Source organism: Protopterus annectens, chromosome 7.part0, assembly GCF_019279795.1.
Source record: "Protopterus annectens isolate FY-2018-M chromosome 7.part0, PAN1.0, whole genome shotgun sequence".
NCBI lineage: Eukaryota > Metazoa > Chordata > Ceratodontiformes > Protopteridae > Protopterus > Protopterus annectens.
In genome coordinates, this window is record NC_056739.1 from 651770085 (window position 1) to 651780525 (window position 10441).

Sequence of the window (10441 nt, forward strand, 5' to 3'; positions counted from 1 at the left end):
CAAACAATCTTTCTACCCTCTCCAATAATATTTGGATCAGTTACTCTTATCCTCTTAGGTTTTAAATAAAGATAATTGAATATTATATTAAGATAATCTAATCAGCTAAAATATATAAATTTACTTTTACTCTTTATCTTATTGTAATTCAATAATACTTATTTCCAATCAGACTTCAAAAAGGTACAAACATTTAGACTAAGATAATATAATTTCAAAATAGTTTAGAGTATTAATAAACATTTACTCATGTTAAAATCTATAACTGTATATTGTAGACATCTATTGAAAACTATTTACTGACATTACTTTACAATACAATGCCATTGCTGTGTAAGTGCTTTTAGACTACTCAAGTCCAAAACCAGTTATTAAAGTAGTATTTACAAAGTCACATTTGAATAAAAACATAAATAGTTCTGAAACCGCATCATATTTCATGTTTAAGATAAACTGAAATGCAATACAATGCACAAATATATTAATATTTCTTTAATGGACATTAAATATGTTTGTCTAATTGCATTTTCTAACTTTTCAAAAACATTTCCCATGGGTGGAGGCAACAAGATCAAAATTTAGACATCTCTGTTATCTAAGAGATTGCTTATAATGTTATTTGATTGAGTGTTTTGTTGTTAACACTTTTATCAATTTTCATAGCGACTTTGTATAATCAAAAGACACAGTACAAAGGTAAAACTACTGTTCATTTGACCACATTTTCCAAAACAAACACATATTATCTCTTACAGCTTAGACTGACATTTAATCAGCGAGTTTATCTGCTGACAATAAGTGTTGGAAATACAAATTTGGCTTACTTAACATCAGTAATTTAATCTTATAATTGAATAAAATTTTTGGAATTAAACATCTGCAGTTTCTTATTATAGCTGAACCACTGAGGTTGTACTTATGCTTAGAAAATGGCCACTATTTGCTCTATTTGTGTTTGGTGATATTGTGTTCTTGTGTACTGTGTTTCAGTGTGTGTGTGTGTGTGTGTGTGTGTGTGTGTGTGTGTGTGTGTGTGTGTATGTATAGTTTATATATTTTTGCTTTTATTGATAAAAAGACCCTTTTGTGTATTTTAGTGATGTTTGTCATGCTGGCAATTCTACCATTTCTTTACATATAACTTTATTAAATGTATATTTAAGACGGACATTGGAAATAATGAAAGATAAAAGATAAAAACCTGTATATTCCAAGCAGAAAAATAATAACAATCATGAAATATCAATTACTGTATTGATGTAACTTTATAATCTTTATCTATTTTCTATATTATATTCCTTTGTTAACCAGTAAACCCTCTAGTTATATAACTGATTTCAGGGTGACCAAGGAGGATGTCTGGTTATATGATTTGTTTTGAGTCACACAGTAGGCAACTACATGCTGAGGGAATAGGTTGCTTTCAGGAATGGTGTTCACATACTCTATCCTAACCAGTGTAATGAAGACACATTATTTTGTATCTCAGCCTTCTTATATAAAGCATGTGTAAAATTAAATCTGCATACATTTAGATGAACCACAAGTATTAATTGCATTTTATTAAAAGGAATTTGGGTTCTTGTATCTTTAAAAGTGAACGGTGCTTATTTCCTGAATAGACGTCAATTAGATAGGGTCAGGGGATGATGTAAATAAGTAAATGTGACAAGCAATAAGGAACTCGAGTGTCTAGAGATATTCATGGCTATTTAATTGTCTCAAGAGCTGAGTGGGAAAAGGTATTTGTTTTTCTCTTTTTTTTTTTCTTTTCCTTGTCATGCTTCGTGAGAAAATTATATAGTGTGCACGCGAGCACTCTTGTCTGCCGAGTAGAGATTACCACCAACAAAGCCTGCATTTTAAACATAACATGCCATATCTTTCAATGAGAGAAAAGGCAACAGAACACCCAAGCCATTTAAAAGCATCTCTCAACTCCGGACGTCCAGAGCCATAACACAGCCGACTCATAGCCGCAAAATATCAGTGACAACATACTTCTGCACTGTATTACATTTAACACGAGCATATGGGTCAAAGACCGAACACCTTTTAAGGCTATCTAAACTAGTCTTATGAAATGTTTAAACTGAAATACTGCATTTCAAAAACAGCACATTCCAGTTCAGCATTACTATTTACCCAATCAGGGACATTTTTAACTCATAAAAAGCAATGTTGTCATGGATGAAACTAATAACAAAATATATAGCAGCTATTATTATAGCTGTTAAGCAATGTAACCATATACTGTTTAAAGTATTATAAACTAACGAAGACTTTATAAAAAAAGAACAAAGTTGTTGTGTCTTTCGGCTTTTCCCGGTTAGGGGTCGCCACAGTGGAACTCTGATCTGCTAATGATTGGCAGTAGATTTTTTACGTGCCGAGTTGCCGGCCCTGACGCACAACCTTCAAAGAAAGTACGCCCATTCACGCATGTCTCCACACAGAAGACACTCTAACTGAGAATCGAACAGGACAACGTCTTACTGTGAGGTGACAATGCTACCACAGCACCACCACCACAGTTTTAAAGCATTGACTGTTGTTGTGTCTTTTGGCTTTTCCCGGTTAGGGGTCGCCACAGCGGAACTCTGGTCCACTAACGATTGGCAGTAGATTTTTATGTGCCAAGTCGCCTGCCCTGACGCACAATCTTCAACGAAGGTATGCCCATTCATGCATGTCTCCACACAGAAGACACTCTAGCTGAGAATCGAACTTACTGTAAGGTGTCAACTTACTTACTTACTTACTGTCTTACTGTGAGGTGACAACGTTAAGTAAAAAAAAAAAAAATATATATATATATATATATATATATACTTGAGATCATTTTTATGTGTGGATTATTCTGATTAGAAATATAAAATTAATGAATAATAAAGTAATGTTTAAATTGTGCTTAATATATTACGGTGATTTGAGATAAATACATTTAAATTAATGTTAACTTTGAGACTTAAAGTATAATTGAAAACAATACCTGTTTCAGATTGACTTGAAGACAGAAAGAACTTTTCTTTTGTTGTTAGTATTATTATTTAAACTTTTACAGAATATACCATTTGTTAGATTATTTGTCCTGTAGTTTTTTTTTTTTTTTTTTTGCTCAACAGTTTTCCAGTTATTTACTTCAGCATTTCTCTTTGGTGTACTAATTGACCAGTCCATGGATTCTTCATGTGTTAGGATATTATTGTTGGTAAGGTATTTTATTGCTGAATCTACTGTTTCAAAGACTTTTATTCCATTTGGTAGAAAAACTCTCAGTCTTGCTGGGAATAAAAGATGGGTTTTCAATTGCTTCTTCTTCAAGGTTTTTATTATTGGTAGAAATTCTTTTCTTTTTGATACCACCTTTGTAGAATAATTATTGTCAAATCTTATTAATGAATCATTGTATTTGATAGGAGAATTTGCCCAAGCATTTCTTAATATAAGATATATATATATATATATATATATATATATATATATATATATATATCTTGTGTAGAAAAAAGTCTTACAATTATGGATCTTGGCTTGTTCTTACTTGGAGAAGAAGTATTTCCAGAAGCTGCTAGTGATCTATGCGCACGTTCTATACCATATGAAAGAGCTTCAGGTATTTGTGTTACATTTGGTATCCAAGTGGAAAGAAAGTTTATCATATTGTCCCCTTCAGATTTTTCTGGTAGACCATATATTCTGATATTATTTCTTCTTGTTCGATTTTCCATATCATCCAGCTTTTCTAGTAAATATGTATTCTGTTGAAGTAAGAATTCAGTTTGTTGTTCTTCTATTTGGACTCTAGTGTCAATGTCATTTAGTGACTGTTCAATAAGTGATATCTGTCCTTTCTGCTGAGTAAACATTTCTTGAAGCTGTTCTAATTGTTGTGAGCACTTTTCTTAAAAGTATGTATTTTATTGTCCATCTTGTCAATTTTTATTGTAAGTTCCTGTATATTTGTAATGAGAAATTGCAGGTCTCTTTTGAGAGAAGAGTCTTGTGCTGAATCCTTAGATGGCTCATGGTGTGAAGCTGATATTTGTGCTGATTTTCCAGTAATTAATTTGACAGTAATTATTCAAGTTCTGACAATGAAAGTTTTCTTGTAGATGCTCGAAGTTATTAGAAATAAATTAGTAATAAATATTTCTTCAAATTAAATGTTATTTTGTGAAATTCCTACCAGGAACTGAATTAAGGTAAGAGAGCTGAAATGAAGAGCAGCTATCAGTTCAGCATCCTAGCCACGCCCTCTCTAGATATAATCTTTTGGAAAAGGGTCATTTATGAGAATTCCACTGCACAATGATCAAGAATTGGACAGGATCTACCAGCATAATTGTCTTTTATTTCCTTAGTTTCAAAGATTCTAAATAAGAGACCAGGGAGTTTGTACGTCTCACAGTTCCTGTTTATGGCATTTGCTTTAAAGCCAAAATATTTTTATCTATTTATTTATTTATTGCATTTGTTGACTGGGAAAGTCCAACTGGGCAGAAGGCCATTTCAGCGGTGGCCTGAGAAGAAAAGCTCCAGAAAGTTACACTGAATACGTTAACGAGTACAGCTCATTTATTCTGATAAAAACATTGCATAACATTACAGTGGAAAAGCATACATTCAACAGATAGAAAAACATAGGATATTCAGAAATAAAATCATAGCGTGATATTCAGATTTAGAGACATAGCATGATATTATATGGGATATTCAGAAAAATGTAGGTTCCATTAAATTGGACATGTTACATAATGAATTACAGCAAAACTTTAGCGTATAATTTTAGCTGGGAGTTTCACAAGATTAGAGCCAAGTATGCATAAGATGTTACTTAAGTTCTGTTCTGAAGAAATTTATGTTTCCAATTTGTCTCAGAGAGAGTGGAAGAGAGTTCTACCTCCCAACAACACAGTTACAGTGTTACCTGCTGTATTGCTAGATTTAGATATCACAAGTAGCAGCTTATCCCCAGAATGAAGATCTCTCTTATGGGTGCATTAGTGAATAAGTGAGCCGAGGCTTGACATTTTTATGGTTTATTGAGTAGTTTATAGATTATCAGTAGTTGTATGAAGGTAAGTGTATGTGAGAGCAATAACCAGTTAAGTGTTTTTGTGCTGAGTGGCAAACTTCACAACATTGTTATAGCATAGTTGGAGTTTGTGGGTTAGTGTGGAGCTTAAGTTGGTCAGAACTGTGGAGGTATATAGTAGGTTTGGGAGTAGACGGGCTGGGGGGGGTGATGCTTAGTATTGATCTGGTAAAAGATGTGCTCTAAAGTAGATGTATTTTTTCCTGGGGAATATAGAAACCTGATATGCATATTCACCTGTGGGAGTTGAGCTTGAGGAATGTTATTATTAATTCAGACTTATCAAACTGGGATATATCAGTATAATGGGGGGTTAATTCAAGTGTGTTTCTGTAAATTACAGCTACCCTACCTGCTTTTTTTATCTAGCCTGAGAATATTGAAACTGTCTTGTTTCAAACAGGATTTGATAACAAATGGGATTTCTGAAGAGTGGTGGAGCAGCCAGCAATGCATATTTGGAATCTTATTACAGCTACTTGTTAGAGTGGTTTGACATATCCTTAGGCTTATGTGGTTGCATGTGTTCTAATTTAGGTTATAATTTAGGGGTGAAGTACTTGCAATCTGGGGCTCTAATAGTGTGAATTGGTCCGGGATTGGGACGGATGTCACTAACAAGTTTTAATACAGAGAGAGATTATAGCCATTTCCTAGAATTAATTGAAATCTGTAATGGGGGTGGAGGTGAGAGTTAGTCTGTAACCACTGTCATCTCCATTTGCAACAGTAGAAACATTGTATGTGAATGTATATTTATTTATATATAACTGACATATTTTTCTATTTCTATTTATTCATTAATGGACTGATAGCACTTTATTAATGGGAAAGTCTGAATGACCAATACAAAAAAAAAACAATTTCAGCAGAGGCCCAGAGAGAGAAAAGCTCCAAATGTCATAAAATAGTAGAAATACATAGACATAAGATACTGCATACAGACACTGCAACATCTCTGTTAAAACAAAAGGAGTAAAATATAATCAATATTCATATTCTGTGTACAGGACTGCATCTGCATTGCAATATACAGAGTTTCTTCTCATTACATTATACCATTAACAGAAATATATATCTATGTGCTAGTTTTAATTTTAGATTCAAGCAATGAGTACTTTGTAATCAAAATTTACATGCACTATACATGGCTGCATTCATATTACAATATACAGTTACATTCTCATTACATTATTCAATTAACAGTGATGGATATGTGTGTGCAGATTTCACTTTTAGATTCATGAAATCAGTTTTGTGAAGAGTTTTCTGTAATAATGCAGCAGGGGTTGCTGATAATTGTAATTATAATTTTTTGTTAGCAATAATTAGTCTCCAATTGTATTGGTTTCATCTTGAGAGAGAGAAAAGGTGGGCAACAGTTTTTTGTTGAGAGAAAAAAAATTGGAAGAAGTATGGTCTGTGTTACCTGTAGTAATGAGGTATAAGGTGGGATTTAGCCGGCACAAGTGCCTTAGCACAGCCAGTGTTTTTGTAGTTGTAGTTTCATTAGATCATCAGTTTGTATGACAGGGGGTGGGAGAGGGATGGAGTTCAATGTTTTGGAGATGGAGTATAGTGAATCTCATGCTGATTTGTTTGATTTGGTTACTAGTAGTTGGTGTTTGTCCATGGAGTGCAGAATTCTACTAGTGAAATAGCAAATTGTACTCAATTCAGCAGCATTTTATACATAAGGCAGCCACACTTTGAACAGCAGTGTAAACCACTACACGCTTGTGACTACACCATTTAGATATGCTGCTCCTACTAGCTGTGAGAAGGTTAGGTGGTATTATGAGTGGTCACTAGGTTTGAGAAGATTAGGTGGTATTATGAGTGGTCACTAGCAGTGAGAACGTTAGCTGGTATTATGAGTGGTCAGTAGCTCTGAGAAGGTTAGGTGGTATTAGGAGCGGTCACTAGGTTTGAAAAGGTTAGATGGTATTATGAGTGGTCAGTAGCAGTGAGAACGTTAGGTGGTATTATGAGTGGTCAGTAGCTCTGAGAAGGTTAGATAGTGTGGTAGCTGTGTCCAGTTTAACTGTTTCAGGTTTAGGCAGTGGTGTGTCCTGTGAGGTAAATTAGCTGTATATCTAGTGACTTTAGTACAGCATTGTTGTAGTTGACCTTTCTGTGAAGATCATAGGTTTGTGAAATGGTAGTGACATAAACGAGAGATCTAGAAGAAAGTTATTTGAAGCAATGTGCTTTCTAGCATTATCAGTTAGATGTGGTTTTATGCTATTGAGGGAGCCGAGTTTTTGGAGTTTTTTTTAACTGCTTGTTTTAGATGAAGGTTAAATTTCATGTTTTCACCTATGATTATGCCTTGGAGTTTGATGTGAGTAAAGTTCAATTTGTGTACAGTTTGATGATGTTATGTTGAAAAGTACTTTTTGTGCAGCCACTGGTTTTGGAGTTGACAAATTTGATATACTTATTTTAGGGTTTAGAAAGAACTGAGACTCTGTGAGTAACCTTTTTTCCTAGGAAACACAGGATGTGTTACACTCCATCAATAACCATAAGAATGGTTTAAATATGTAATCTTCTTCTACATTTATTGCCATTATCAAACAGTAATAAAATACATTAAAATATCAAGTGTTTGCACATCCATGACAAAGGCTTCATCAAGGCTATGTGTGCACCATGGAGGAGTTCAGAACAGTATTTACAGGACTGAGAGAATCTAAACACAGAATAAAGGAGGCATTTTAGTGGATGAGTATTCTAAAAAAGAAATCACAGGCATTGAGTATCCTACAAAAGAAACAAAGAGACCACGAGAGAGAAAATGAATTTATCAATAAGACAGACAAGGATTCTTTTCCATGTAAGTGATGATGTTGAAACTTGCACCTGATGCAAATAATACTTGAGTGACCAAGCAGTGAAATAGACTCTCGCTGAAGGTTGCTCCAATGGCTGTCAAAGAATTCAAGCCGGCATGAAGCAGATGGACTTGTAAATTTATTACAGCAGCCCATAAGAGAGAGAATTATGTACAGAATTTAAGTCACAAGTTCACATAAAACTTATCAGCTGATTGTGTGTGCTTCATATAAAACATGGAAGTGGATCAGTTCTGGACTAAGTTCAAATTCTGTTGATGCCATGCAGACTGTGACTGCTTTCTCACACTGAGCTCTGTCATTATCCAAAATTATGTCTCTATACCGGTTTGATGTGATCAGCACATTGCACCACTTTTGCATTGTAAAAGTTGTGAAACAGGGCTTCCTTAAGATTTATTGTGTGTGAATTCATTGCACCCAGTAAGTGTCAAAGCATTGAAATTTTATTTCTAAAAATAAGAAAGTTAGCCCTGGGTGTAGTAGGGGGTTGTTTTCACGCCCCTCAAGTTACATAACAGTATTCCAGTTTGTAAAAAGCAAGACAAGGGAAAAATTCCACTTAGACCATATCATCATTTTGACAGTTACAGAGTGCAATGAGTTTGCACTCTATAAGTGATTAGTCTTTTTCATATTTTAGCTACAGTTACCACTGTAATTCATTTTTGCTGCATAAATACTTTTTATCTTGTTTTAGTACATTGGGTTAATATTCACTACAAATCACTGCGTTAAGACTTTTGCCATAAATCTCGACTGCCACTGATCCATACGTGTTACAAAAGTAACTTTTATTATGTGCATTTGAAGTTCAAGTTTTAAGTGAAATATGCAGTAAGCTGCACACTGTTTCTATAATTTATGACTCTGGCGTGATCTCTGAATGGCACATTTCTCTGTAACAGGATCCCAATGCAAATAAACAATCCCCAGGTGGTGTTTAATCTAACTTCTTAAAAAAAAAGAAACAGAAGCAATGAAATGAATAATGACTTGCCACCTTTCCCACGCTGACAGAGGTCAAGTATCCAGTGTATCTTTAGGAGTACCAATAACAAAATAACAACCAGAAGCCATCAGAACACTGGGAAAGCTAAGGAAGACCAATTTTCACTTAGTAGAGTTTCTTTGACTACAGAGTTAAACTGCCAAGGTGCTAATATTTTATTTCAATCTGTTTCCTTTCTCTTTGGCAGGCAACATCTGCCCATATCCCCTGCCTGAGCCAACATTTCCTGCATATTTTTTTTCCATTCTGATTTTAAAGTTAACAGGAAATGTCTGTGAATTGAGGGAGGAGATCAGATCATAGGCCAAGGGAAATTTCTGATGTTCCTTGTGTCATAGGCACACAGATACAATGCTTGAGTCAGAGAGAGGTTAGCTGTGTCTGTCTGTGTGTGGTCTTTCAAAATGTCCAGTCATAAATTCAAAAAGAAAGTAACTGCTCAGTAAAATGTGCATGCCACCACCTATCTACAGTCAAATTGCTGAAAATCTGCTGTTGTGCAAATTATTTGCATCACAGTAATTCATTTTTTTTCTTTTTTGGTAATTGCTGTATTTTCTGACAATTTATCATGTTGCTATACTGTTTTTAATTTCTATCAGTATACATATTTATGAAAATAATGTTGTCTACTAAAAGCAAACCTATTCTCCTAGGAAATGGAGAAGGTCACTCTACAAAACAGATGACTGTATGCCTGGATTAGGAGGTACTGTAGCAGAACAGGTAATTGTACCAGGTTGAACATGATTGTAATGTTCTCTAAAAGACTTTTTTTCTACAGTTTTATCATCACTGCCCTGCAACGGATTGATCTTCCCATTGTGCATTTTAGCATAGCAGTTTGTTATATGCAGCTTATATATTTGGAAGTGTTTTGTTTGTTAGCTCACTGGACAGGTGAACTGTTCCATTGGATTCCTTTCATCAAACACTATATGTAGAACAGCACAAATGTAGTAACAATTGAAACACAGGACACTGCAGTAAAGTTGTAATGTATGTATAGATGCAGTCAAACAACAGTCGGCTGCAATGAACAGCTTAGTAGTATCTAGTAACATCATGTGACCAACAGTAGGATATGAGGTGCATCATAATGAATAATTTAATTTAAGAGAACAGGAATAGCAGGGTGCACGTGAGCAAGTAAATGTACAGCAAACAGGAGCAAGTAGACGGACAGTAAGAAGATGGATGAGTGGAATTTTAAGGATAAATGAAGAAGACAAAAAAGGAAAGTCATGAAGTTACAGCAGCAGAGACGGTAGCTGTTAAAAATTCACAAAGAGAAAGAAAAGGGAAGGCTGGTGTCATATGTCATTAGACACATGTTAACAATCTTAAATACCTTAAGTAATACGTATTATTTTGTGGTTAGTTCTTACTTCCCCCCCCAAAAAAAAAACCCACTGATAAACAGTAATGGCAATTACTCTTATTGGTTGCTGTTTTCGTTTACACTTTTTTGCT